The following is a 27,504-nucleotide window of genomic DNA, read 5'->3' as shown; positions in this document are numbered from 1 at the left end:
TGGAGTTATGCAGATCTAAAACGCGTGGATTGCAGCAGCAGCAAGCCGAAAAGTGCAGGCATGTAAGGGATCTAGAGGTTGACAACATGTCTTCTTAACGGGAGTCCAGGAGCTCATCTCCACAAATGGACTTTTCAGGATCCTTGGGTGGCTCCGTAGTTTGAAACCAATTCTGGTTATCGCTTCTCGGCCTTTTGGCTAAGATCAAGTGTAGTATCTGTTCTTATCAATTTAATATCTGATACGTCCCCTATCTGGGGACCATATATTAAATGGATTTTTAGAACAGGGAGATGGAAAAAGAGCTTGCTCTGTCCACTCCACGCATTGACCTGGTATTGCAGTATCTCCAGGACCGGTGCACCCCTTCTTTAATGCAGTTTCTAAAATCAGAAAGAATTGAATTCAATGTTTTTTGTTCATTTTGCTTGTTTGTCGGATTTTGGGATGGACTCTTTGGCTTTGCTTTTCTTCTCCTCATTGGATTTTTCATGTTCAAAGTTGCAGAAGCCAGATTACAAGCTCATTTTGGTTCAACTTCAGCAACTGTGCATTGCATTGCCATGTAATGTGATGCAATGCTATCTTTCTAGCTCTCCCTTTTTACTTCCTTTTGGATAAACAGACATATTAGGCAAGCATTTTGGAGCTTTCAACTAAATAACTACAGGTGGTGAGATAAGCTGCACAATATAATTGACCTTTCAGTATATTGTTGCACACACACCATCTATTTAGCAAATGCCCTTGTTATCAACAGCAGCCTTTTAAACTCACCTGAGCTAACAGGTATGTGCGCTGGTTACTCTGCTGCGCTTAAAATTTCTTTTTTGGTTTGCTACAATGCCTTTTCTGAAACGTTGTCTCCTTCTGCTGGAACACTGACTTCTTTCATTTAATGCCTGCAGACTATAAAAGAGAACCCAACCCAAAAAGTTTGGTTGATTAGTCTGTGGCATTCTGTTAAACTGTTGCTTATGGCGGTCTCTGTGAGCTTCTCAGCGACATTCAGCCAGCCAGGTATCCTGCCTGCAGTAGATGGAATGTGGCAATGGAACGCTGGCTGCGCGTGTCATAATAGGCTCTGAGCCTTTATATACCTGTGCACAGCAGCAGCCACCTTCAGTCTGCTGCTGGACAGCCAGCAGCAGCAGCAGCAGGAGAGGTATGTAATCAAGAGCCCTCCTGCTAAGGGTAGACAGCTGCTCGTTCCACCCCACCCCCCGCCTTAATTGGTTCTCCTCCCTTCCAACGGTGTTGAGGTGGGTGGGAACAGCAGGGGGTGAAGGTGCTGTGTTTAAAGAGGTGGAGTTATGCAGATCTAAAACGCGTGGATTGCAGCAGCAGCAAGCCGAAAAGTGCAGGCATGTAAGGGATCTAGAGGTTGACAACATGTCTTCTTAACGGGAGTCCAGGAGCTCATCTCCACAAATGGACTTTTCAGGATCCTTGGGTGGCTCCGTAGTTTGAAACCAATTCTGGTTATCGCTTCTCGGCCTTTTGGCTAAGATCAAGTGTAGTATCTGTTCTTATCAGTTTAATATCTGATACGTCCCCTATCTGGGGACCATATATTAAATGGATTTTTAGAACAGGGAGATGGAAAAAGAGCTTGCTCTGTCCACTCCACGCATTGACCTGGTATTGCAGTATCTCCAGGACCGGTGCACCCCTTCTTTAATGCAGTTTCTAAAATCAGAAAGAATTGAATTCAATGTTTTTTGTTCATTTTGCTTGTTTGTCGGATTTTGGGATGGACTCTTTGGCTTTGCTTTTCTTCTCCTCATTGGATTTTTCATGTTCAAAGTTGCAGAAGCCAGATTACAAGCTCATTTTGGTTCAACTTCAGCAACTGTGCATTGCATTGCCATGTAATGTGATGCAATGCTATCTTTCTAGCTCTCCCTTTTTACTTCCTTTTGGATAAACAGACATATTAGGCAAGCATTTTGGAGCTTTCACCTAAATAACTACAGGTGGTGAGATAAGCTGCACAATATAATTGACCTTTCAGTATATTGTTGCACACACACCATCTATTTAGCAAATGCCCTTGTTATCAACAGCAGCCTTTTAAACTCACCTGAGCTAACAGGTATGTGCGCTGGTTACTCTGCTGCGCTTAAAATTTCTTTTTTGGTTTGCTACAATGCCTTTTCTGAAACGTTGTCTCCTTCTGCTGGAACACTGACTTCTTTCATTTAATGCCTGCAGACTATAAAAGAGAACCCAACCCAAAAAGTTTGGTTGATTAGTCTGTGGCATTCTGTTAAACTGTTGCTTATGGCGGTCTCTGTGAGCTTCTCAGCGACATTCAGCCAGCCAGGTATCCTGCCTGCAGTAGATGGAATGTGGCAATGGAACGCTGGCTGCGCGTGTCATAATAGGCTCTGAGCCTTTATATACCTGTGCACAGCAGCAGCCACCTTCAGTCTGCTGCTGGACAGCCAGCAGCAGCAGCAGCAGGAGAGGTATGTAATCAGGAGCCCTCCTGCTAAGGGTAGACAGCTGCTCGTTCCACCCCACCCCCCGCCTTAATTGGTTCTCCTCCCTTCCAACGGTGTTGAGGCGGGTGGGAACAGCAGGGGGTGAAGGTGCTGTGTTTAAAGAGGTGGAGTTATGCAGATCTAAAACGCGTGGATTGCAGCAGCAGCAAGCCGAAAAGTGCAGGCATGTAAGGGATCTAGAGGTTGACAACATGTCTTCTTAACGGGAGTCCAGGAGCTCATCTCCACAAATGGACTTTTCAGGATCCTTGGGTGGCTCCGTAGTTTGAAACCAATTCTGGTTATCGCTTCTCGGCCTTTTGGCTGAGACCAAGTGCTTCACAGCAGGAGGTTTCAGTTGAAGGGCACTCAGGTACCCCTCTCCTTGGCCTGGCAGGATCGTCCACTTCGGTGGGCTTCACCTGCCTGCTGCTATTAGGGAGAGGGATTAGTCCTAGGGTAACGGGCAGCGATCCCCCAGCCTTCAGGTGCTTTATCTCAAAGCTCTGAAGGCGCAGATTGCAGGCGGTTGCAATTTGCATTTTGTTGCGCCATACCATGGAGGTTGACCCCAACCTCGTGCCTCTATATGCGAGGCTTAAGAACACCATAAGGGTCCGATTTACGGCTGGTGGTTCCGATATACGGAATCTGGGATATGTAGTCCAGGACGTGCTTGAGAAACTGCTCCACGTCAGAACCAACGAAATCCTTTCTATCCAGGATTATCCTCGACGTGGAGATTATGATGTAACCTTTACTGGCGAAGGTATTTTCAAAGATGTTTTGTCCAGAGTTAAGTCGGTAGAAAATAGCCCTGGTCTAAAAGGGATTCAGATCATCGAGCACGTCCTGGATGAGGTAAAGATGGTGGTTGTGAAAATCTTCTCACCCTTCATAACAGCACCAGAGGTTATTTCCTTTTTGTCAGTTTATTTTAAAAGTGTGAAATTGATTGGGAAAGTGTTGAATGAGTTTAACATCTGGACCTCAAAATGGAAGTTTTTAGTAAAATGTGAAAGAGACCCTAAATTCCCTGGAGGTGTGAGACTTCCTCCAGCTCGATTTAAAATAGGGCAAACTAATGGGGATTTTTTTTTCTCAGGAATGCCACTTTTCTGTAGGTATTGTGGTCTCTATGGGCACTCTAAGGATAGTTGTGGTGCCACTTGTAGAAATTGTGCCAGTACTGAACATGACACAAAGGAGTGCCCAAATGAAAAAAAATGCTCTTTTTGTCGGACACCTGGTCATTTCTATTTTTCTTGCCCTCACAGGTTCAGAGAGGGTGAACAAAAACAAAAGGAGAAGTCCAAGACATCCGGGAATGGACGGGCCAATCAGACCACCCCTCAGGAGGAGGAGCAACAACCTGGAGCCTCGGGAGGTGATAAGGGCGCTTCAACTAGTAACAATCCCTCCGAGTCAATGACAGGTAACTCACAGGAGCCCAGGAGCTGGCTGAAAGACCATAAGGAGGCTAAAAGGAAGGCTGAGAAAGATCATAAAGGGGCGGTCGGTAAGGCCAAAAAAGAGCGCCAAAAGGCTGACACCGAGCCCAAAATTCCCACTGGGTCTCACGAGAGCGAGGGCGGTACGTGGCATTTGGTGAGGTCTCATAATAAGAAAAAGAATGGTTCCGTGGAGGTGGCTAATAGGGAGGAGATGGATACATCCCCTCACGGGGGTGTAGACTCTGGAATCCCGAGGTCCCGGGGCTCTGCTGCTCCAGGTGGGGCCCCGAACCTGGCTGCCTCCGGGGACTCTGAGGCTCCGCCATGTGCGCAGCCTGCCCCTGTGTTACGACCCTCTGCGGGTCAGCAGGGGAGTGCGGAGCCTCTCGGAGACCCACCTGACGAGGACCTAAATGGTCAGCCTATGGAGACCCAGTGTAACCTTTCTCTCAATATCCTTCCGAGCTACACCCCAGTAGCGTCGGGTCTTAATTTAAGTGAATGTTCCTTCTCCGATGATGAAGACTCTTTGATAACGGTGGATTCAGAAGAGGGCGTTGGTGAAAGTCCAAGTGGTCTGATCCGTCCATCGGATAGGTAAAGTCCAGTTTTTGTTTCTTCCTAACCATTTGTTATGATGGCTGACATTAGTGGTGTTTCCCTCAATGTGAGAGGCATAGGATCCAAGACCAGAAGAGCTACTGTTTTACATTTTTTAACCTGTTTTACAGCTTCTGTTTTCTTTTTACAAGAATGTCATATCCCTCATAAGATTTCTTACAAAAAATATAAGGAAGAGTGGAAACATGGTCCATCGGTCTGGTCTGGATCAAATGCAACCGGATCAGCCGGGGTAGCTATACTTTTTAAGGGAAATGTGTCTATTGATTTTATCCAAGATATTTTACCGGGTCGTATTCTTTTAGTTAAGGCTTTTATTGATGGGACAAGATGGCAGTTTTTAAATTTTTATGGGTCACCTGATAAAAATGAAAGGGCTGATATGCTGGAAATTTTACCTTTATTTATTAACATTTCTGAACCTTTTATCCTGGCAGGTGATTTTAATTGTATTTTAAAAGGCGAAAGCCGACGCTCCGGTTCCGTGAGTAGAAATTATGACAAAACGTCTGGAATGTTAAGCAATATTATAAATGATTGTAAATTAACTGATGTGTATAAAGAATGTAACAAGGATAGCCCTATAGACGCTGGTTTCACCTGGAGCAATTCTACATGTAGCTCCAGGATAGATTTTGTTTTAGGTTCAGAAAAAATACTGCCAGTGAAATGTGAAGTTTTAACTAATATTCTCTCAGATCACAAGGTTTTATCTTTTAGAGTGAGGATTAATGGAAAGAAGAAATGTGGTAAGAAATCTTGGAAATTGAATGTGTCCCTTTTAAAAGATCCACAAATTTTATCGGATTTTATTGAGTTTTATGTAAACTGTAGAAAAAGGAAAAACCCCAATATTTCTTTTAGCTCCTGGTGGGATAGAATGAAAATAAACATTAAAGATTTCTTTATAAAGAAAAGCATACAAAAAGCTAAAGAAAAGTTTGAGATCTATAATTTTCTTAATATCAGGTTACAGACATTGTACAAATTCAAAGACAATGGTCTGGATGTAGGTAATGATATATTGAGTCTTAAAGGAGAAATTTCAAAGTGGTTGGAACAAAAAGGAAAAGAACTGATTTTTCGTTCAAAGGTAAAACACGTAGAAGAGGATGAGACTTGTTCCAGGTATTTTTTTAAGAAAAACAAACAGGCGAAAACAATAATTGATAACATAGATGGAGATAATAATATCAACGTTATATTGGATAAGGTAAATGTCTATTTTAATGATCTTTTTAATGTAAAAACTGTAGACCATGATTTAATACACACTTTCCTGGGGGAGATCAAGCCCACCCTAGATGCTGATGCCCAAAGTTTTTTATCCCAACCTCTATGTGAGGAAGAGATTTTAGAAACCATGAAGAGTTTTAAAAATGGTAAAGTGCCCGGCCCTGATGGTATCCCCATAGAGTTTTATATAAGTTTTTATGATATTTTAAAAGATGATTTGTTTAATTTGTTTTCCGAAGTTTTTAATAATAAGGTTTTACTCAACTCATGGAAGAAAGGTGAGGTATCACTACTATACAAAAAAGGTGACAAAACGGATCTTAAAAACTGGAGGCCGATAACTCTTTTAAATAGTGATTACAAAATTATGGCTAAGATCTGTGCAAATCGGTTGAAAAAGGTGATACATAAAGTAATTCATGCAAATCAGGTATGCGGGGTACCTGGGCGTAGTATCTGGGACAATTTAAACCTGGTGAAAGATTGTATTGAAGATGTAAAAACCAGAAAGACAAAGATGTCAATCCTAGCGGTGGATTTTGAGAAAGCTTTTGACCGCGTGTCTCATTTTTATCTTTTTAAAGTTTTAGAAAAAATGGGCATTCCGGGTGGGTTTTTATTGTCTCTTAAAGCTTTTTATAATGATTGTACGAGTAAGATTTTAGTTAATGGTTTTAAAACAAAAGAGGTAGTTTTAAAATCAGGGGTGAAGCAGGGTTGCCCTTTGTCCCCCCTGCTTTTTATATGTGCTATAGAACCCCTTTTATGCACAATACGCCGGGATAAGCAAATATGTGGAGTACCCTTACCCGGAGGGAACGGTCTACAAGTTAAAGTTGTAAGCTATATGGATGATGTAGCCGTGTTTGGATGTGATGTACCTTCAATACAAAAAACGATAAGCCAAATTCAGTCTTTTTGTACAGTTTCCGGTTTTAAAATTAATCTTACTAAATGTAATATTTTAAATGTCGGGGGGATGAGTTTACATGATGTACCAATTGAAGTTACAGATTCCATTACTATTTTAGGTGTTTCTTTTAATGAATCTAATAATGGTTTTAATAGCTGGGATGCGGCAGCACAGAAAATTAATCAGAAAATCTGCATGTGGAATATGAGAAAGCTGTCAATGGAAGGTAAAGTTCTGATTGTAAAAATGGTGATATTACCTATCCTGTTATATCTTAGTTTGGTGTTCCCCCCTCCTACAAATTTGTTGAAACGAATTACAAAAGTATGTTTTACCTTTTTTTGGGGCTCAAAAATGGAGAAACTCAAAAGAGAAATTGTGACAAAGCCAAAGGTTAAAGGTGGGAAAGATTTCCCTGTTTTAGATAAGTTTCTTTTAATACATTTTTTCTGTTTCTGTTTTAAAACCCTTTTTAAAGATAATTACCTTTCCTATTTTATGCGTTTTAACACTGGTTTTCTCATGAGAAGGTTTGGTTGGTTTGAAACGGTTTTATCCTTTCCTTATGCTTTTAACCTACCTGCACATTATGAGATTTTAAAGAAAATTATTCTTGATTTTAATTTGAATAAGAAACAGACAGGGGATCTATGTAACAGCAAGACACTACTCAAACAAATTAGTACTGATGTGACGTTGTGTGATATTGAACGTTATGATGATGACAAAACTGTACACATATGGAAAATGATTAACGCCCCTTATCTTTTTAATGTACAGAAAGACATGTCTTGGAGCTGCGCACACCACTGTCTTCCTTGCCGGGCATTCCAGTACAGAAGAGGTTTTGTGAGGTCTGCCATCTGCCCAAGAGAAGGTTGTCAAGAAGAAGAGACAGTGAAGCATCTTTTATGGACTTGTGCTTTTGCTAAAGAGTTCTGGAGAAGATTAATCCCCCTGCTGGAGAAAATGGTGGACCTCAAGGACTTTAATTTTGCATCAGTGTTATATGGTCTTCTGGAATGCCCAACAATGGACCAAAAAATAATGGCGTGGAAGATAGTGAATTGTGCCAAGATAGCGCTCTGGAATGCTAGAAATATTGCTGTTTTTAAACATGAAATGTTACCAGTAGATGATGTTTTAGCCTTTTGTAAAAGTGAAATGTACATATACTATTTATTGGACAGGAAAAAGAATGTAACGTTGGCAGGCAAATGGCTTTTTAACCTATGGAATATTTGAAGTCTTGTAAAATTTGCTGTGATGGAATTTTTATTTTTCTTTGAAGTCCCGAAAGTGTAATGTGGATGTAATGGTTTTATTTCTGTAATTTGTTAAATTTTAAATAAACGGTTTTTATCCCCATGTGGGGGATAGCCAAATTAAAAAAAAAAAAAAAAAATCTGTTCTTATCAGTTTAATATCTGATACGTCCCCTATCTGGGGACCATATATTAAATGGATTTTTAGAACAGGGAGATGGAAAAAGAGCTTGCTCTGTCCACTCCACGCATTGACCTGGTATTGCAGTATCTCCAGGACCGGTGCACCCCTTCTTTAATGCAGTTTCTAAAATCAGAAAGAATTGAATTCAATGTTTTTTGTTCATTTTGCTTGTTTGTCGGATTTTGGGATGGACTCTTTGGCTTTGCTTTTCTTCTCCTCATTGGATTTTTCATGTTCAAAGTTGCAGAAGCCAGATTACAAGCTCATTTTGGTTCAACTTCAGCAACTGTGCATTGCATTGCCATGTAATGTGATGCAATGCTATCTTTCTAGCTCTCCCTTTTTACTTCCTTTTGGATAAACAGACATATTAGGCAAGCATTTTGGAGCTTTCACCTAAATAACTACAGGTGGTGAGATAAGCTGCACAATATAATTGACCTTTCAGTATATTGTTGCACACACACCATCTATTTAGCAAATGCCCTTGTTATCAACAGCAGCCTTTTAAACTCACCTGAGCTAACAGGTATGTGCGCTGGTTACTCTGCTGCGCTTAAAATTTCTTTTTTGGTTTGCTACAATGCCTTTTCTGAAACGTTGTCTCCTTCTGCTGGAACACTGACTTCTTTCATTTAATGCCTGCAGACTATAAAAGAGAACCCAACCCAAAAAGTTTGGTTGATTAGTCTGTGGCATTCTGTTAAACTGTTGCTTATGGCGGTCTCTGTGAGCTTCTCAGCGACATTCAGCCAGCCAGGTATCCTGCCTGCAGTAGATGGAATGTGGCAATGGAACGCTGGCTGCGCGTGTCATAATAGGCTCTGAGCCTTTATATACCTGTGCACAGCAGCAGCCACCTTCAGTCTGCTGCTGGACAGCCAGCAGCAGCAGCAGCAGGAGAGGTATGTAATCAGGAGCCCTCCTGCTAAGGGTAGACAGCTGCTCGTTCCACCCCACCCCCCGCCTTAATTGGTTCTCCTCCCTTCCAACGGTGTTGAGGCGGGTGGGAACAGCAGGGGGTGAAGGTGCTGTGTTTAAAGAGGTGGAGTTATGCAGATCTAAAACGCGTGGATTGCAGCAGCAGCAAGCCGAAAAGTGCAGGCATGTAAGGGATCTAGAGGTTGACAACATGTCTTCTTAACGGGAGTCCAGGAGCTCATCTCCACAAATGGACTTTTCAGGATCCTTGGGTGGCTCCGTAGTTTGAAACCAATTCTGGTTATCGCTTCTCGGCCTTTTGGCTAAGATCAAGTGTAGTATCTGTTCTTATCAGTTTAATATCTGATACGTCCCCTATCTGGGGACCATATATTAAATGGATTTTTAGAACAGGGAGATGGAAAAAGAGCTTGCTCTGTCCACTCCACGCATTGACCTGGTATTGCAGTATCTCCAGGACCGGTGCACCCCTTCTTTAATGCAGTTTCTAAAATCAGAAAGAATTGAATTCAATGTTTTTTGTTCATTTTGCTTGTTTGTCGGATTTTGGGATGGACTCTTTGGCTTTGCTTTTCTTCTCCTCATTGGATTTTTCATGTTCAAAGTTGCAGAAGCCAGATTACAAGGTCATTTTGGTTCAACTTCAGCAACTGTGCATTGCATTGCCATGTAATGTGATGCAATGCTATCTTTCTAGCTCTCCCTTTTTACTTCCTTTTGGATAAACAGACATATTAGGCAAGCATTTTGGAGCTTTCACCTAAATAACTACAGGTGGTGAGATAAGCTGCACAATATAATTGACCTTTCAGTATATTGTTGCACACACACCATCTATTTAGCAAATGCCCTTGTTATCAACAGCAGCCTTTTAAACTCACCTGAGCTAACAGGTATGTGCGCTGGTTACTCTGCTGCGCTTAAAATTTCTTTTTTGGTTTGCTACAATGCCTTTTCTGAAACGTTGTCTCCTTCTGCTGGAACACTGACTTCTTTCATTTAATGCCTGCAGACTATAAAAGAGAACCCAACCCAAAAAGTTTGGTTGATTAGTCTGTGGCATTCTGTTAAACTGTTGCTTATGGCGGTCTCTGTGAGCTTCTCAGCGACATTCAGCCAGCCAGGTATCCTGCCTGCAGTAGATGGAATGTGGCAATGGAACGCTGGCTGCGCGTGTCATAATAGGCTCTGAGCCTTTATATACCTGTGCACAGCAGCAGCCACCTTCAGTCTGCTGCTGGACAGCCAGCAGCAGCATCAGCAGGAGAGGTATGTAATCAGGAGCCCTCCTGCTAAGGGTAGACAGCTGCTCGTTCCACCCCACCCCCCGCCTTAATTGGTTCTCCTCCCTTCCAACGGTGTTGAGGCGGGTGGGAACAGCAGGGGGTGAAGGTGCTGTGTTTAAAGAGGTGGAGTTATGCAGATCTAAAACGCGTGGATTGCAGCAGCAGCAAGCCGAAAAGTGCAGGCATGTAAGGGATCTAGAGGTTGACAACATGTCTTCTTAACGGGAGTCCAGGAGCTCATCTCCACAAATGGACTTTTCAGGATCCTTGGGTGGCTCCGTAGTTTGAAACCAATTCTGGTTATCGCTTCTCGGCCTTTTGGCTAAGATCAAGTGTAGTATCTGTTCTTATCAGTTTAATATCTGATACGTCCCCTATCTGGGGACCATATATTAAATGGATTTTTAGAACAGGGAGATGGAAAAAGAGCTTGCTCTGTCCACTCCACGCATTGACCTGGTATTGCAGTATCTCCAGGACCGGTGCACCCCTTCTTTAATGCAGTTTCTAAAATCAGAAAGAATTGAATTCAATGTTTTTTGTTCATTTTGCTTGTTTGTCGGATTTTGGGATGGACTCTTTGGCTTTGCTTTTCTTCTCCTCATTGGATTTTTCATGTTCAAAGTTGCAGAAGCCAGATTACAAGCTCATTTTGGTTCAACTTCAGCAACTGTGCATTGCATTGCCATGTAATGTGATGCAATGCTATCTTTCTAGCTCTCCCTTTTTACTTCCTTTTGGATAAACAGACATATTAGGCAAGCATTTTGGAGCTTTCACCTAAATAACTACAGGTGGTGAGATAAGCTGCACAATATAATTGACCTTTCAGTATATTGTTGCACACACACCATCTATTTAGCAAATGCCCTTGTTATCAACAGCAGCCTTTTAAACTCACCTGAGCTAACAGGTATGTGCGCTGGTTACTCTGCTGCGCTTAAAATTTCTTTTTTGGTTTGCTACAATGCCTTTTCTGAAACGTTGTCTCCTTCTGCTGGAACACTGACTTCTTTCATTTAATGCCTGCAGACTATAAAAGAGAACCCAACCCAAAAAGTTTGGTTGATTAGTCTGTGGCATTCTGTTAAACTGTTGCTTATGGCGGTCTCTGTGAGCTTCTCAGCGACATTCAGCCAGCCAGGTATCCTGCCTGCAGTAGATGGAATGTGGCAATGGAACGCTGGCTGCGCGTGTCATAATAGGCTCTGAGCCTTTATATACCTGTGCACAGCAGCAGCCACCTTCAGTCTGCTGCTGGACAGCCAGCAGCAGCAGCAGGAGAGGTATGTAATCAGGAGCCCTCCTGCTAAGGGTAGACAGCTGCTCGTTCCACCCCACCCCCCGCCTTAATTGGTTCTCCTCCCTTCCAACGGTGTTGAGGCGGGTGGGAACAGCAGGGGGTGAAGGTGCTGTGTTTAAAGAGGTGGAGTTATGCAGATCTAAAACGCGTGGATTGCAGCAGCAGCAAGCCGAAAAGTGCAGGCATGTAAGGGATCTAGAGGTTGACAACATGTCTTCTTAACGGGAGTCCAGGAGCTCATCTCCACAAATGGACTTTTCAGGATCCTTGGGTGGCTCCGTAGTTTGAAACCAATTCTGGTTATCGCTTCTCGGCCTTTTGGCTAAGATCAAGTGTAGTATCTGTTCTTATCAGTTTAATATCTGATACGTCCCCTATCTGGGGACCATATATTAAATGGATTTTTAGAACAGGGAGATGGAAAAAGAGCTTGCTCTGTCCACTCCACGCATTGACCTGGTATTGCAGTATCTCCAGGACCGGTGCACCCCTTCTTTAATGCAGCTTCTAAAATCAGAAAGAATTGAATTCAATGTTTTTTGTTCATTTTGCTTGTTTGTCGGATTTTGGGATGGACTCTTTGGCTTTGCTTTTCTTCTCCTCATTGGATTTTTCATGTTCAAAGTTGCAGAAGCCAGATTACAAGCTCATTTTGGTTCAACTTCAGCAACTGTGCATTGCATTGCCATGTAATGTGATGCAATGCTATCTTTCTAGCTCTCCCTTTTTACTTCCTTTTGGATAAACAGACATATTAGGCAAGCATTTTGGAGCTTTCACCTAAATAACTACAGGTGGTGAGATAAGCTGCACAATATAATTGACCTTTCAGTATATTGTTGCACACACACCATCTATTTAGCAAATGCCCTTGTTATCAACAGCAGCCTTTTAAACTCACCTGAGCTAACAGGTATGTGCGCTGGTTACTCTGCTGCGCTTAAAATTTCTTTTTTGGTTTGCTACAATGCCTTTTCTGAAACGTTGTCTCCTTCTGCTGGAACACTGACTTCTTTCATTTAATGCCTGCAGACTATAAAAGAGAACCCAACCCAAAAAGTTTGGTTGATTAGTCTGTGGCATTCTGTTAAACTGTTGCTTATGGCGGTCTCTGTGAGCTTCTCAGCGACATTCAGCCAGCCAGGTATCCTGCCTGCAGTAGATGGAATGTGGCAATGGAACGCTGGCTGCGCGTGTCATAATAGGCTCTGAGCCTTTATATACCTGTGCACAGCAGCAGCCACCTTCAGTCTGCTGCTGGACAGCCAGCAGCAGCAGCAGCAGCAGGAGAGGTATGTAATCAGGAGCCCTCCTGCTAAGGGTAGACAGCTGCTCGTTCCACCCCACCCCCCGCCTTAATTGGTTCTCCTCCCTTCCAACGGTGTTGAGGCGGGTGGGAACAGCAGGGGGTGAAGGTGCTGTGTTTAAAGAGGTGGAGTTATGCAGATCTAAAACGCGTGGATTGCAGCAGCAGCAAGCCGAAAAGTGCAGGCATGTAAGGGATCTAGAGGTTGACAACATGTCTTCTTAACGGGAGTCCAGGAGCTCATCTCCACAAATGGACTTTTCAGGATCCTTGGGTGGCTCCGTAGTTTGAAACCAATTCTGGTTATCGCTTCTCGGCCTTTTGGCTAAGATCAAGTGTAGTATCTGTTCTTATCAGTTTAATATCTGATACGTCCCCTATCTGGGGACCATATATTAAATGGATTTTTAGAACAGGGAGATGGAAAAAGAGCTTGCTCTGTCCACTCCACGCATTGACCTGGTATTGCAGTATCTCCAGGACCGGTGCACCCCTTCTTTAATGCAGTTTCTAAAATCAGAAAGAATTGAATTCAATGTTTTTTGTTCATTTTGCTTGTTTGTCGGATTTTGGGATGGACTCTTTGGCTTTGCTTTTCTTCTCCTCATTGGATTTTTCATGTTCAAAGTTGCAGAAGCCAGATTACAAGCTCATTTTGGTTCAACTTCAGCAACTGTGCATTGCATTGCCATGTAATGTGATGCAATGCTATCTTTCTAGCTCTCCCTTTTTACTTCCTTTTGGATAAACAGACATATTAGGCAAGCATTTTGGAGCTTTCACCTAAATAACTACAGGTGGTGAGATAAGCTGCACAATATAATTGACCTTTCAGTATATTGTTGCACACACACCATCTATTTAGCAAATGCCCTTGTTATCAACAGCAGCCTTTTAAACTCACCTGAGCTAACAGGTATGTGCGCTGGTTACTCTGCTGCGCTTAAAATTTCTTTTTTGGTTTGCTACAATGCCTTTTCTGAAACGTTGTCTCCTTCTGCTGGAACACTGACTTCTTTCATTTAATGCCTGCAGACTATAAAAGAGAACCCAACCCAAAAAGTTTGGTTGATTAGTCTGTGGCATTCTGTTAAACTGTTGCTTATGGCGGTCTCTGTGAGCTTCTCAGCGACATTCAGCCAGCCAGGTATCCTGCCTGCAGTAGATGGAATGTGGCAATGGAACGCTGGCTGCGCGTGTCATAATAGGCTCTGAGCCTTTATATACCTGTGCACAGCAGCAGCCACCTTCAGTCTGCTGCTGGACAGCCAGCAGCAGCAGCAGCAGCAGGAGAGGTATGTAATCAGGAGCCCTCCTGCTAAGGGTAGACAGCTGCTCGTTCCACCCCACCCCCCGCCTTAATTGGTTCTCCTCCCTTCCAACGGTGTTGAGGCGGGTGGGAACAGCAGGGGGTGAAGGTGCTGTGTTTAAAGAGGTGGAGTTATGCAGATCTAAAACGCGTGGATTGCAGCAGCAGCAAGCCGAAAAGTGCAGGCATGTAAGGGATCTAGAGGTTGACAACATGTCTTCTTAACGGGAGTCCAGGAGCTCATCTCCACAAATGGACTTTTCAGGATCCTTGGGTGGCTCCGTAGTTTGAAACCAATTCTGGTTATCGCTTCTCGGCCTTTTGGCTAAGATCAAGTGTAGTATCTGTTCTTATCAGTTTAATATCTGATACGTCCCCTATCTGGGGACCATATATTAAATGGATTTTTAGAACAGGGAGATGGAAAAAGAGCTTGCTCTGTCCACTCCACGCATTGACCTGGTATTGCAGTATCTCCAGGACCGGTGCACCCCTTCTTTAATGCAGTTTCTAAAATCAGAAAGAATTGAATTCAATGTTTTTTGTTCATTTTGCTTGTTTGTCGGATTTTGGGATGGACTCTTTGGCTTTGCTTTTCTTCTCCTCATTGGATTTTTCATGTTCAAAGTTGCAGAAGCCAGATTACAAGCTCATTTTGGTTCAACTTCAGCAACTGTGCATTGCATTGCCATGTAATGTGATGCAATGCTATCTTTCTAGCTCTCCCTTTTTACTTCCTTTTGGATAAACAGACATATTAGGCAAGCATTTTGGAGCTTTCACCTAAATAACTACAGGTGGTGAGATAAGCTGCACAATATAATTGACCTTTCAGTATATTGTTGCACACACACCATCTATTTAGCAAATGCCCTTGTTATCAACAGCAGCCTTTTAAACTCACCTGAGCTAACAGGTATGTGCGCTGGTTACTCTGCTGCGCTTAAAATTTCTTTTTTGGTTTGCTACAATGCCTTTTCTGAAACGTTGTCTCCTTCTGCTGGAACACTGACTTCTTTCATTTAATGCCTGCAGACTATAAAAGAGAACCCAACCCAAAAAGTTTGGTTGATTAGTCTGTGGCATTCTGTTAAACTGTTGCTTATGGCGGTCTCTGTGAGCTTCTCAGCGACATTCAGCCAGCCAGGTATCCTGCCTGCAGTAGATGGAATGTGGCAATGGAACGCTGGCTGCGCGTGTCATAATAGGCTCTGAGCCTTTATATACCTGTGCACAGCAGCAGCCACCTTCAGTCTGCTGCTGGATAGCCAGCAGCAGCAGCAGCAGGAGAGGTATGTAATCAGGAGCCCTCCTGCTAAGGGTAGACAGCTGCTCGTTCCACCCCACCCCCCGCCTTAATTGGTTCTCCTCCCTTCCAACGGTGTTGAGGCGGGTGGGAACAGCAGGGGGTGAAGGTGCTGTGTTTAAAGAGGTGGAGTTATGCAGATCTAAAACGCGTGGATTGCAGCAGCAGCAAGCCGAAAAGTGCAGGCATGTAAGGGATCTAGAGGTTGACAACATGTCTTCTTAACGGGAGTCCAGGAGCTCATCTCCACAAATGGACTTTTCAGGATCCTTGGGTGGCTCCGTAGTTTGAAACCAATTCTGGTTATCGCTTCTCGGCCTTTTGGCTAAGATCAAGTGTAGTATCTGTTCTTATCAGTTTAATATCTGATACGTCCCCTATCTGGGGACCATATATTAAATGGATTTTTAGAACAGGGAGATGGAAAAAGAGCTTGCTCTGTCCACTCCACGCATTGACCTGGTATTGCAGTATCTCCAGGACCGGTGCACCCCTTCTTTAATGCAGTTTCTAAAATCAGAAAGAATTGAATTCAATGTTTTTTGTTCATTTTGCTTGTTTGTCGGATTTTGGGATGGACTCTTTGGCTTTGCTTTTCTTCTCCTCATTGGATTTTTCATGTTCAAAGTTGCAGAAGCCAGATTACAAGCTCATTTTGGTTCAACTTCAGCAACTGTGCATTGCATTGCCATGTAATGTGATGCAATGCTATCTTTCTAGCTCTCCCTTTTTACTTCCTTTTGGATAAACAGACATATTAGGCAAGCATTTTGGAGCTTTCACCTAAATAACTACAGGTGGTGAGATAAGCTGCACAATATAATTGACCTTTCAGTATATTGTTGCACACACACCATCTATTTAGCAAATGCCCTTGTTATCAACAGCAGCCTTTTAAACTCACCTGAGCTAACAGGTATGTGCGCTGGTTACTCTGCTGCGCTTAAAATTTCTTTTTTGGTTTGCTACAATGCCTTTTCTGAAACGTTGTCTCCCTCTGCTGGAACACTGACTTCTTTCATTTAATGCCTGCAGACTATAAAAGAGAACCCAACCCAAAAAGTTTGGTTGATTAGTCTGTGCCATTCTGTTAAACTGTTGCTTATGGCGGTCTCTGTGAGCTTCTCAGCGACATTCAGCCAGCCAGGTATCCTGCCTGCAGTAGATGGAATGTGGCAATGGAACGCTGGCTGCGCGTGTCATAATAGGCTCTGAGCCTTTATATACCTGTGCACAGCAGCAGCCACCTTCAGTCTGCTGCTGGACAGCCAGCAGCAGCAGCAGGAGAGGTATGTAATCAGGAGCCCTCCTGCTAAGGGTAGACAGCTGCTCGTTCCACCCCACCCCCCGCCTTAATTGGTTCTCCTCCCTTCCAACGGTGTTGAGGCGGGTGGGAACAGCAGGGGGTGAAGGTGCTGTGTTTAAAGAGGTGGAGTTATGCAGATCTAAAACGCGTGGATTGCAGCAGCAGCAAGCCGAAAAGTGCAGGCATGTAAGGGATCTAGAGGTTGACAACATGTCTTCTTAACGGGAGTCCAGGAGCTCATCTCCACAAATGGACTTTTCAGGATCCTTGGGTGGCTCCGTAGTTTGAAACCAATTCTGGTTATCGCTTCTCGGCCTTTTGGCTAAGATCAAGTGTAGTATCTGTTCTTATCAGTTTAATATCTGATACGTCCCCTATCTGGGGACCATATATTAAATGGATTTTTAGAACAGGGAGATGGAAAAAGAGCTTGCTCTGTCCACTCCACGCATTGACCTGGTATTGCAGTATCTCCAGGACCGGTGCACCCCTTCTTTAATGCAGTTTCTAAAATCAGAAAGAATTGAATTCAATGTTTTTTGTTCATTTTGCTTGTTTGTCGGATTTTGGGATGGACTCTTTGGCTTTGCTTTTCTTCTCCTCATTGGATTTTTCATGTTCAAAGTTGCAGAAGCCAGATTACAAGCTCATTTTGGTTCAACTTCAGCAACTGTGCATTGCATTGCCATGTAATGTGATGCAATGCTATCTTTCTAGCTCTCCCTTTTTACTTCCTTTTGGATAAACAGACATATTAGGCAAGCATTTTGGAGCTTTCACCTAAATAACTACAGGTGGTGAGATAAGCTGCACAATATAATTGACCTTTCAGTATATTGTTGCACACACACCATCTATTTAGCAAATGCCCTTGTTATCAACAGCAGCCTTTTAAACTCACCTGAGCTAACAGGTATGTGCGCTGGTTACTCTGCTGCGCTTAAAATTTCTTTTTTGGTTTGCTACAATGCCTTTTCTGAAACGTTGTCTCCCTCTGCTGGAACACTGACTTCTTTCATTTAATGCCTGCAGACTATAAAAGAGAACCCAACCCAAAAAGTTTGGTTGATTAGTCTGTGGCATTCTGTTAAACTGTTGCTTATGGCGGTCTCTGTGAGCTTCTCAGCGACATTCAGCCAGCCAGGTATCCTGCCTGCAGTAGATGGAATGTGGCAATGGAACGCTGGCTGCGCGTGTCATAATAGGCTCTGAGCCTTTATATACCTGTGCACAGCAGCAGCCACCTTCAGTCTGCTGCTGGACAGCCAGCAGCAGCAGCAGCAGGAGAGGTATGTAATCAGGAGCCCTCCTGCTAAGGGTAGACAGCTGCTCGTTCCACCCCACCCCCCGCCTTAATTGGTTCTCCTCCCTTCCAACGGTGTTGAGGCAGGTGGGAACAGCAGGGGGTGAAGGTGCTGTGTTTAAAGAGGTGGAGTTATGCAGATCTAAAACGCGTGGATTGCAGCAGCAGCAAGCCGAAAAGTGCAGGCATGTAAGGGATCTAGAGGTTGACAACATGTCTTCTTAACGGGAGTCCAGGAGCTCATCTCCACAAATGGACTTTTCAGGATCCTTGGGTGGCTCCGTAGTTTGAAACCAATTCTGGTTATCGCTTCTCGGCCTTTTGGCTAAGATCAAGTGTAGTATCTGTTCTTATCGCTTCTCGGCCTTTTGGCTAAGATCAAGTGTAGTATCATTTGAAAAGGCAGTTTTGTCCTTGGGCTGCCCTAGTAAATTGATGCATATTACACACTGGTTTGGTGCACTTGTTAGTACGCCAGGTGGCTCATAGAATTATCTGATGGAAAACATGCCCCTCCAGGATCGAAGTCACTAGTCTGGGTAAGTGTGAGGGCTTTGGAGCAATGTGCCCCAGGAGTAGGCGCCCTGGTGGGAGTCCAAGCTTACTGGGACTGGGAACCCCAGAAAGACTTGGCTTCGTAGCACGCCGCACCTTTGCCAATCATACTTTCTGAGCAACCCCCCCTATTCCTGGCCTCCGGGCTAGGAAGGGGAATTTTTATAAACCCGGTCGGAGGTCCGGTCAGCTTTGGGCTGAGAAACCAACACAGGCTCCAGCTCCACTAGGGTGGCAGCCTAGATACAAGCTGGGAGCACGAAAACGGCTCTTCTCCGGCTTCGGCTAGGGAGAGCATCGGAGATCCTTGACCCTCGCTGTGGCCTTCTGGCTCGGAGGGATGGGGATGGTTTATTGGGGACCCTCTCCTCCGGGAAGGGTCCACATGAATCCTCGCCTCGTGCGCTGTTTTGGTGTGACTTCGGTCACATTTTTCAGTGCCTTGGATGCAGCTTCAATCAAAAAAAAATCTGTTCTTATCAGTTTAATATCTGATACGTCCCCTATCTGGGGACCATATATTAAATGGATTTTTAGAACAGGGAGATGGAAAAAGAGCTTGCTCTGTCCACTCCACGCATTGACCTGGTATTGCAGTATCTCCAGGACCGGTGCACCCCTTCTTTAATGCAGTTTCTAAAATCAGAAAGAATTGAATTCAATGTTTTTTGTTCATTTTGCTTGTTTGTCGGATTTTGGGATGGACTCTTTGGCTTTGCTTTTCTTCTCCTCATTGGATTTTTCATGTTCAAAGTTGCAGAAGCCAGATTACAAGCTCATTTTGGTTCAACTTCAGCAACTGTGCATTGCATTGCCATGTAATGTGATGCAATGCTATCTTTCTAGCTCTCCCTTTTTACTTCCTTTTGGATAAACAGACATATTAGGCAAGCATTTTGGAGCTTTCACCTAAATAACTACAGGTGGTGAGATAAGCTGCACAATATAATTGACCTTTCAGTATATTGTTGCACACACACCATCTATTTAGCAAATGCCCTTGTTATCAACAGCAGCCTTTTAAACTCACCTGAGCTAACAGGTATGTGCGCTGGTTACTCTGCTGCGCTTAAAATTTCTTTTTTGGTTTGCTACAATGCCTTTTCTGAAACGTTGTCTCCCTCTGCTGGAACACTGACTTCTTTCATTTAATGCCTGCAGACTATAAAAGAGAACCCAACCCAAAAAGTTTGGTTGATTAGTCTGTGGCATTCTGTTAAACTGTTGCTTATGGCGGTCTCTGTGAGCTTCTCAGCGACATTCAGCCAGCCAGGTATCCTGCCTGCAGTATATGGAATGTGGCAATGGAACGCTGGCTGCGCGTGTCATAATAGGCTCTGAGCCTTTATATACCTGTGCACAGCAGCAGCCACCTTCAGTCTGCTGCTGGACAGCCAGCAGCAGCAGCAGCAGGAGAGGTATGTAATCAGGAGCCCTCCTGCTAAGGGTAGACAGCTGCTCGTTCCACCCCACCCCCCGCCTTAATTGGTTCTCCTCCCTTCCAACGGTGTTGAGGCGGGTGGGAACAGCAGGGGGTGAAGGTGCTGTGTTTAAAGAGGTGGAGTTATGCAGATCTAAAACGCGTGGATTGCAGCAGCAGCAAGCCGAAAAGTGCAGGCATGTAAGGGATCTAGAGGTTGACAACATGTCTTCTTAACGGGAGTCCAGGAGCTCATCTCCACAAATGGACTTTTCAGGATCCTTGGGTGGCTCCGTAGTTTGAAACCAATTCTGGTTATCGCTTCTCGGCCTTTTGGCTAAGATCGTATGACTGTACCTTGATTGGTGCGAGTCTCCTGGAGGAATCCGGACCCTTTTGTGGCGGATTTTCTGCTTTTTCCTGTGGTATTCCATACCGACAGAATCCAAGATGTCTTTTGTGAAGAACACCATCCATTTGTCCGTGGATCCATCTGACCAGAACAAGAACAACGTGGTTTTCATTGTCCAAGACATCGTTGAAGGCAAAGCTGGAGCAAGACGTTCTGAGATCTTCAGTGTCAACGAATTTTCACGTCAAGGTAATTATGACGTTACCTTTATGGACCAGGATGTTTGCCTTAATGTCTTTGAATGGCTCCGTGGTCACTCTAGTGACCCCTGCTTGGAAGGAGTTAGATGGGAACCTTTGTTTGGTCTGCAAGAAAAGGAGGTGACTGTGACTGTCTATAACCCTTTTACAGACCCTGAGCTGCTGGAGTGCTTCCTCTCTCGCTACTGTGAATATGTGCGGAAGGGAGTGAAGCAAGTCAATTGTCTAGGAATCTTTAACTGTCAGTATAAATTCCGTGTGAAATTGAAAAGGGATCCTGACAGTGTGGGGGGCTTTAGACACCCTCCATCAAATTTTTCCGTTGCAGGCCATAGAGGTTTCCTCTTTTACCCAGGCCAGCCCATGTTTTGCCGTAGATGCTTTTCTTTCGGACATACCATGGTAACATGCCTTAAAGGGCAGTGTTGCCGAAATTGCAGAAAGGAGGGGCATATGGCCAACCAGTGTCCAGAGGCCAAGTCCTGTGATGTCTGTGGGAGTAGTGATCACATGTATAAGGACTGTCCTATGAGTGCACCTAGACGTTCTGATAAAGAACAGAAGGAGGAGGAGCTGGAGAGGAGGCAGATGGCAAGCGCACTGAAAGTGCTGGAAAGATTGGAGAGGGAGGAGAGAGAGGGAAGGAGGCGGGAAACTGGTAGAGCCTCTCCCTCTACGACGCCAGAGGAGGTGTCCCTGAGACCATGTTCTTCTTCTGCTGAAGAAATGAGGAAGAAGCGGAGGGAAGAAAAGGAGTTCTGGAGGGAAGTGGCAAAGGTGGAGAAAAAGGCAGTGTCTGCGAGAATATCTAGGAAAGTGGTGGAAGCAGAGCTGCCTGAGATGATGACTTTTGGAGAGGCAATGGACGCAACAGGATGTGAAGTGCAAATCTCGGAACCCGACAGTCCTGAACACCCTTCGGGTCCTGAAAACATTGAAGATTTTTCTTCGGAGGATGATAGGGGTGCAAAGAAGAGTCGTAGGGAGGATGGTGGGGGCAGTGATGATGCAGATTTTAGTGAGCCTCAGAGGAAGATCAGAACTGCCAGAATGAGGAGTGTGGCTGGTGAAGCCAGCGGGTCGGAAACCAGCTGTTCTGTTCTGATGGCGGAGGAGGATAGTGGTGGTGCTGGATAGTGTCACCATATAATATTGTAAATGTTTTTTCTTTTTGTCCTCTTGTGAGCTTTGGTTTAGGCCAAAGGCTATTTCTTTGTGTAATTGGTGAAGGAGTAGAAGTATTATGGGATTTACCATAGTGTCCCAAAACGTAAGAGTGTTTAAAAGTAAAGTAAGAAGAGCTGCTATTTTTGAGTTTTTAGCTATGCAAAATGCATCTATTTTTTGTTTACAAGAATGTGGGGTAGTGGATGGTGTGAAAGGGGATGAATGGTCTTATGGAGCGTCTGTGTGGTCGGGGAGTGCATGTAATAAGAATGATGGTGTGGGTATTTTGGTTAAAGGAAGGGAGGTTGTTTTGAGTGATTATTTGGTTATTGAGGTGGGGAGATGTATCCTTGCTAATTTTGTATACAAGAATGTAAAGTTTTGTGTTATTAATGTTTATGCGCCAGTTGAAAAAAATGAGCGCAAAAATTTATTTGAAAAAATTAAGCTTTTTGTTCCAGGAAGAATACCTGTGGTAATTGTGGGTGATATGAACTGTGATGTGGGGAGAGTGAATGTGGATGTGTCTGGGAAAGCATTATTGGAGTTAGTGAATGATTTTGGGTTGTGTGATATGCAGCGCGTGTGTAACATGAATCCTTTGTTGAACACTTTCTTTTCTGAGAGTGGTAGGGTACAATCCAGATTGGATTATTGTTTTATTTCTAAAAATATGGTTTCTGTTAATTATAGGCAGGAAAACGTTCTTTTTTCAGATCATGTGTGTATGTTGTGTGAGTTGGATATAAAAGTTGATGGAGTGTTTGGGAGAGGATTGTGGAAGTTAAATGTTAAACTGTTAGAGAATGAAGATGTGAGAAAGGAGTATGAAAGGCGGTATGAAGAATGGTGTAAGCATAAAAATGAGTTTGGGAATGTTTGTGAGTGGTGGGACTGGGTGAAGAAACAAACAAAAATGTTCTTTAAAAATTTAGGATACAAGTATGCAGCAATTAAAAGAGAGAGTTTTGTTAAACTGAACGCGCGGTTGAGCGTTTTGTATAAGTTAAGGGAAGGAGGAGTTGAGGTGGAGGAGGATATTTTAGAGGTAAAAAAGGAGATTAGTGAGTTTTTGTTGGAGAGAGGGAGAAGCATAGTGTTTAGGGCAAAGATTGATAAGATGGAGCAGGATGAGAAATGTTCTCGGTTTTTCTTTAAAAAAGTTTTTGGAAAGAAACAGAGTATGAGCGTGGTGTATGGAGCAGATGGAAGTGAGGTGAGTGGAGAGGATATGTGTGAAGAGGTGGCTAAGTTTTATGAGGATCTGTATGCAGTGAAACAGAGGGATGAATGTTTGGAGAATGATGTTTTGAGTGTGTTAGAGAGTAAGTTGAGTGAAGCAGAAAGAGAGAGAGTGATGGGTGAGGTGACTGGTGATGAGGTATGGAAGGTTATGTGTAGTATGGCTTTGAATAAGACGCCGGGGGAGGATGGCCTCCCAGTAGAATTTTATCGTGTGATGTGGGGTGTGATTGGTAAGGACTTTGTGGATGTATGTAAGTATATGTGGGGAAACATGGAGGTGGCTGAGAGTATGCGTGCAGGTATGGTTGTGTTAATTCCTAAGAAAGGGGATTTGAAAAGTCTGAGGAATTGGAGGCCAATAACGTTACTTAATTGTGATTATAAAATCTATGCAAAACTTATGGCTAATAGGATGCGTGATGTGATAGAGAGTGTGATTGGGGATGAGCAGTGTTGTGCGGTACCTGGGAGGCGGATTCACGAGTGTGTGTGTATGTTAAGAGATTGTCTATGGGATTGCATGGGTCGTAAGAAGAGTGTATTTTTGTTAAGTTTGGATTTTGAAAAGGCTTATGATAGGTTGTCGCATGGTTTTTTGTTCAGAGTGTTGTTAAAAATGGGTTTTCCGGCTGATTTTGTTGGGCGAGTGAGAAGTTTGTATGCGGGTGTTTATAGCTGTGTTTTAATGAATGGGTATGTGGGTAGGAAAGTGAATGTGTTTTCGGGTGTGCGACAGGGGTGTCCTTTGTCCCCTGTAGCATTTATTTGTGCAATTGAGCCATTGTTGTGTATGCTGAGGAAAGATAAGGTAATTCGTGGTGTGCAAGTGCCGGGAGGTGGAGGAAAAGAATGGAAAGTGAGTGGTTATATGGATGACGTGTGTGTATTATGTGATTCTGAATGTTCGGTGAGGCGGGTGAAGTTGTTAGTGTCTATTTTTTGTGGTGCATCTGCGTTTAAAGTGAATTGGGAAAAGAGTGAGTGTAAGGGTTTTGGAGGCGGAAGTTTAAGTAGGGATGTAGGTGTGAATGTAGTGAATGGACCTATTAAAGTTTTGGGTGTGAAGTTTTCAGAGAGTTTGGATGGGAAAGAAAGTTGGGATGATGCGAAAGGAAAAGTTGAGCAGAAGTTGAATTTTTGGAAATTGAGGAGTTTATCCTTTTTTGGGAAGATTTTAATTGTTAAGAGTGTGGTGTTGCCAATATTTTTATATATTGCGGTAGTATTTCCACCAGGATATATGTGTATGAGAAGCTTGAATAGAATTTTATTTGTTTTTTTGTGGAACTCGAAAATGGAGAGAGCTAGGAGAGAAATTTTGGTTAAAAGAGTGGAAAAAGGTGGTTTGGGTTTTCCGAATTTGGACGTGTTTTTTGGTGTGAATATCGTTGTGTTTGTTTTGAAAGTGATTAGGGCGGATGGAAAGTTTTCATCTATGTGTAGGTATTTATTTGGAGCGTATTTGTTTCGTTTAAAGTGGCAAGAAAGGGATTTGCGATGTCCGATTGCTTTTGAGGTGCCTGTATGGTATGTGTGGGTTTATAAGTTTTTGGTGAGGTATGAACTGTGTGATGCAGATGTGAGATTGCTGGAGAATAAGAAGGCTGTGTATAGGATGATTGAATGTAGAGAGGTAGAATGTGGAATAAATATGGTTAGGGGTGGTGATGTGCAGAAGGTTTGGAAGAAAGTGCGGATGAGTGGTATGACCAACAAACAGAGTGAAGTTGTGTGGCAGTCTTTACATGGAGTATTACCTGTGAGAGAGTTTCAGAGGAATAGAGGTTTGGTGAGGAGTGAAATGTGTCCAAGAAATGGCTGTGGTGGAAGGGAAAGTGTGTTGCATGTTTTTTGGAATTGCCAGTATGCTAGAGATGTGATTGGGAGAATGGGGCCTTTGTGTAAAGAATTGTGTGGTGTGAATTTGTTGTCTTTTGAGTTGTTTATGTTTGGTTTGGGAATATGTGATGGGACGAAGGAAAGAGTCTTGTGGTTGATGCTTGCGTGTATAAAGGAAGTGTTATGGGATGTGAGGAATGTGTATGTGTTTAAAAGGAAGGAAATTGCTGTAAAGGATAGTGTGAAGGTGATTTTGGGGAAGATGTATGTGTGTTTCCTATGGGACAAAAAGAGGAGAGGGGAAGTGGATGCAGAGGGAATATGGAAAGTTAAAAAGTGGAGATATATTGTTAGTACCTCTTGATTTTTGTTATTGTTGTTTTGAAATATGAAATAAATATTTCCGATGATGATGGGGACAGCAAATTGCGTATTGGATTTGACGCAGCTGTTTTGATGGAATTTTCCTTTGTCTGGTTTTCATAGACTGTGGAATTTCCTCGTCTGAGGAGAAAAAAAAAAAAAAAAAAAAAAAAAAAAAAAAAAAATCTGTTCTTATCAGTTTAATATCTGATACGTCCCCTATCTGGGGACCATATATTAAATGGATTTTTAGAACAGGGAGATGGAAAAAGAGCTTGCTCTGTCCACTCCACGCATTGACCTGGTATTGCAGTATCTCCAGGACCGGTGCACCCCTTCTTTAATGCAGTTTCTAAAATCAGAAAGAATTGAATTCAATGTTTTTTGTTCATTTTGCTTGTTTGTCGGATTTTGGGATGGACTCTTTGGCTTTGCTTTTCTTCTCCTCATTGGATTTTTCATGTTCAAAGTTGCAGAAGCCAGATTACAAGCTCATTTTGGTTCAACTTCAGCAACTGTGCATTGCATTGCCATGTAATGTGATGCAATGCTATCTTTCTAGCTCTCCCTTTTTACTTCCTTTTGGATAAACAGACATATTAGGCAAGCATTTTGGAGCTTTCACCTAAATAACTACAGGTGGTGAGATAAGCTGCACAATATAATTGACCTTTCAGTATATTGTTGCACACACACCATCTATTTAGCAAATGCCCTTGTTATCAACAGCAGCCTTTTAAACTCACCTGAGCTAACAGGTATGTGCGCTGGTTACTCTGCTGCGCTTAAAATTTCTTTTTTTTTTTGCTACAATGCCTTTTCTGAAACGTTGTCTCCTTCTGCTGGAACACTGACTTCTTTCATTTAATGCCTGCAGACTATAAAAGAGAACCCAACCCAAAAAGTTTGGTTGATTAGTCTGTGGCATTCTGTTAAACTGTTGCTTATGGCGGTCTCTGTGAGCTTCTCAGCGACATTCAGCCAGCCAGGTATCCTGCCTGCAGTAGATGGAATGTGGCAATGGAACGCTGGCTGCGCGTGTCATAATAGGCTCTGAGCCTTTATATACCTGTGCACAGCAGCAGCCACCTTCAGTCTGCTGCTGGACAGCCAGCAGCAGCAGCAGCAGGAGAGGTATGTAATCAGGAGCCCTCCTGCTAAGGGTAGACAGCTGCTCGTTCCACCCCACCCCCCGCCTTAATTGGTTCTCCTCCCTTCCAACGGTGTTGAGGCGGGTGGGAACAGCAGGGGGTGAAGGTGCTGTGTTTAAAGAGGTGGAGTTATGCAGATCTAAAACGCGTGGATTGCAGCAGCAGCAAGCCGAAAAGTGCAGGCATGTAAGGGATCTAGAGGTTGACAACATGTCTTCTTAACGGGAGTCCAGGAGCTCATCTCCACAAATGGACTTTTCAGGATCCTTGGGTGGCTCCGTAGTTTGAAACCAATTCTGGTTATCGCTTCTCGGCCTTTTGGCTAAGATCAAGTGTAGTATCTGTTCTTATCAGTTTAATATCTGATACGTCCCCTATCTGGGGACCATATATTAAATGGATTTTTAGAACAGGGAGATGGAAAAAGAGCTTGCTCTGTCCACTCCACGCATTGACCTGGTATTGCAGTATCTCCAGGACCGGTGCACCCCTTCTTTAATGCAGTTTCTAAAATCAGAAAGAATTGAATTCAATGTTTTTTGTTCATTTTGCTTGTTTGTCGGATTTTGGGATGGACTCTTTGGCTTTGCTTTTCTTCTCCTCATTGGATTTTTCATGTTCAAAGTTGCAGAAGCCAGATTACAAGCTCATTTTGGTTCAACTTCAGCAACTGTGCATTGCATTGCCATGTAATGTGATGCAATGCTATCTTTCTAGCTCTCCCTTTTTACTTCCTTTTGGATAAACAGACATATTAGGCAAGCATTTTGGAGCTTTCACCTAAATAACTACAGGTGGTGAGATAAGCTGCACAATATAATTGACCTTTCAGTATATTGTTGCACACACACCATCTATTTAGCAAATGCCCTTGTTATCAACAGCAGCCTTTTAAACTCACCTGAGCTAACAGGTATGTGCGCTGGTTACTC

General features: G+C 43.3%; 11 non-coding genes and 3 pseudogenes across 11 annotated transcripts; all 14 read left to right on the top strand.

The window, feature by feature from the left end:
• The first annotated feature begins 178 nt into the window (after positions 1-178).
• On the top strand, positions 179-369 carry LOC141213125 (U2 spliceosomal RNA). Its single transcript, XR_012282703.1, has one exon. It is a non-coding gene; the product is annotated as a U2 spliceosomal RNA (small nuclear RNA).
• A 1,115-nt stretch (positions 370-1,484) lies between these two features.
• On the top strand, positions 1,485-1,675 carry LOC141212849 (U2 spliceosomal RNA). Its single transcript, XR_012282435.1, has one exon. It is a non-coding gene; the product is annotated as a U2 spliceosomal RNA (small nuclear RNA).
• A 6,387-nt stretch (positions 1,676-8,062) lies between these two features.
• LOC141213172 (U2 spliceosomal RNA) lies at positions 8,063-8,268 on the top strand (annotated as a pseudogene).
• A 1,115-nt stretch (positions 8,269-9,383) lies between these two features.
• LOC141212848 (U2 spliceosomal RNA) lies at positions 9,384-9,574 on the top strand. Its single transcript, XR_012282434.1, has one exon. It is a non-coding gene; the product is annotated as a U2 spliceosomal RNA (small nuclear RNA).
• Positions 9,575-10,689: 1,115 nt separating this feature from the next.
• On the top strand, positions 10,690-10,880 carry LOC141212847 (U2 spliceosomal RNA). Its single transcript, XR_012282433.1, has one exon. It is a non-coding gene; the product is annotated as a U2 spliceosomal RNA (small nuclear RNA).
• A 1,112-nt stretch (positions 10,881-11,992) lies between these two features.
• Positions 11,993-12,183, top strand: LOC141212846 (U2 spliceosomal RNA). The gene has a single exon (XR_012282432.1). It is a non-coding gene; the product is annotated as a U2 spliceosomal RNA (small nuclear RNA).
• A 1,118-nt stretch (positions 12,184-13,301) lies between these two features.
• Positions 13,302-13,492, top strand: LOC141212845 (U2 spliceosomal RNA). The gene has a single exon (XR_012282431.1). It is a non-coding gene; the product is annotated as a U2 spliceosomal RNA (small nuclear RNA).
• A 1,118-nt stretch (positions 13,493-14,610) lies between these two features.
• On the top strand, positions 14,611-14,801 carry LOC141212844 (U2 spliceosomal RNA). The gene has a single exon (XR_012282430.1). It is a non-coding gene; the product is annotated as a U2 spliceosomal RNA (small nuclear RNA).
• Positions 14,802-15,916: 1,115 nt separating this feature from the next.
• Positions 15,917-16,107, top strand: LOC141212843 (U2 spliceosomal RNA). Its single transcript, XR_012282429.1, has one exon. It is a non-coding gene; the product is annotated as a U2 spliceosomal RNA (small nuclear RNA).
• A 1,112-nt stretch (positions 16,108-17,219) lies between these two features.
• On the top strand, positions 17,220-17,410 carry LOC141212842 (U2 spliceosomal RNA). The gene has a single exon (XR_012282428.1). It is a non-coding gene; the product is annotated as a U2 spliceosomal RNA (small nuclear RNA).
• Positions 17,411-18,525: 1,115 nt separating this feature from the next.
• LOC141213220 (U2 spliceosomal RNA) lies at positions 18,526-18,688 on the top strand (annotated as a pseudogene).
• Positions 18,689-19,212: 524 nt separating this feature from the next.
• Positions 19,213-19,397, top strand: LOC141213141 (U2 spliceosomal RNA). Its single transcript, XR_012282717.1, has one exon. It is a non-coding gene; the product is annotated as a U2 spliceosomal RNA (small nuclear RNA).
• Positions 19,398-25,521: 6,124 nt separating this feature from the next.
• On the top strand, positions 25,522-25,759 carry LOC141213201 (U2 spliceosomal RNA; annotated as a pseudogene).
• A 1,115-nt stretch (positions 25,760-26,874) lies between these two features.
• On the top strand, positions 26,875-27,065 carry LOC141212841 (U2 spliceosomal RNA). The gene has a single exon (XR_012282427.1). It is a non-coding gene; the product is annotated as a U2 spliceosomal RNA (small nuclear RNA).
• The last annotated feature ends 439 nt before the right edge of the window (positions 27,066-27,504 follow it).

This window comes from Phyllobates terribilis, unplaced genomic scaffold, assembly GCF_046119375.1.
Source record: "Phyllobates terribilis strain yellow unplaced genomic scaffold, ASM4611937v1 Scaffold_187__1_contigs__length_3656778, whole genome shotgun sequence".
NCBI lineage: Eukaryota > Metazoa > Chordata > Amphibia > Anura > Dendrobatidae > Phyllobates > Phyllobates terribilis.
Note: the sequence above shows the minus strand (reverse complement) of the source record. Positions and strands in the feature narration are given on the sequence as shown.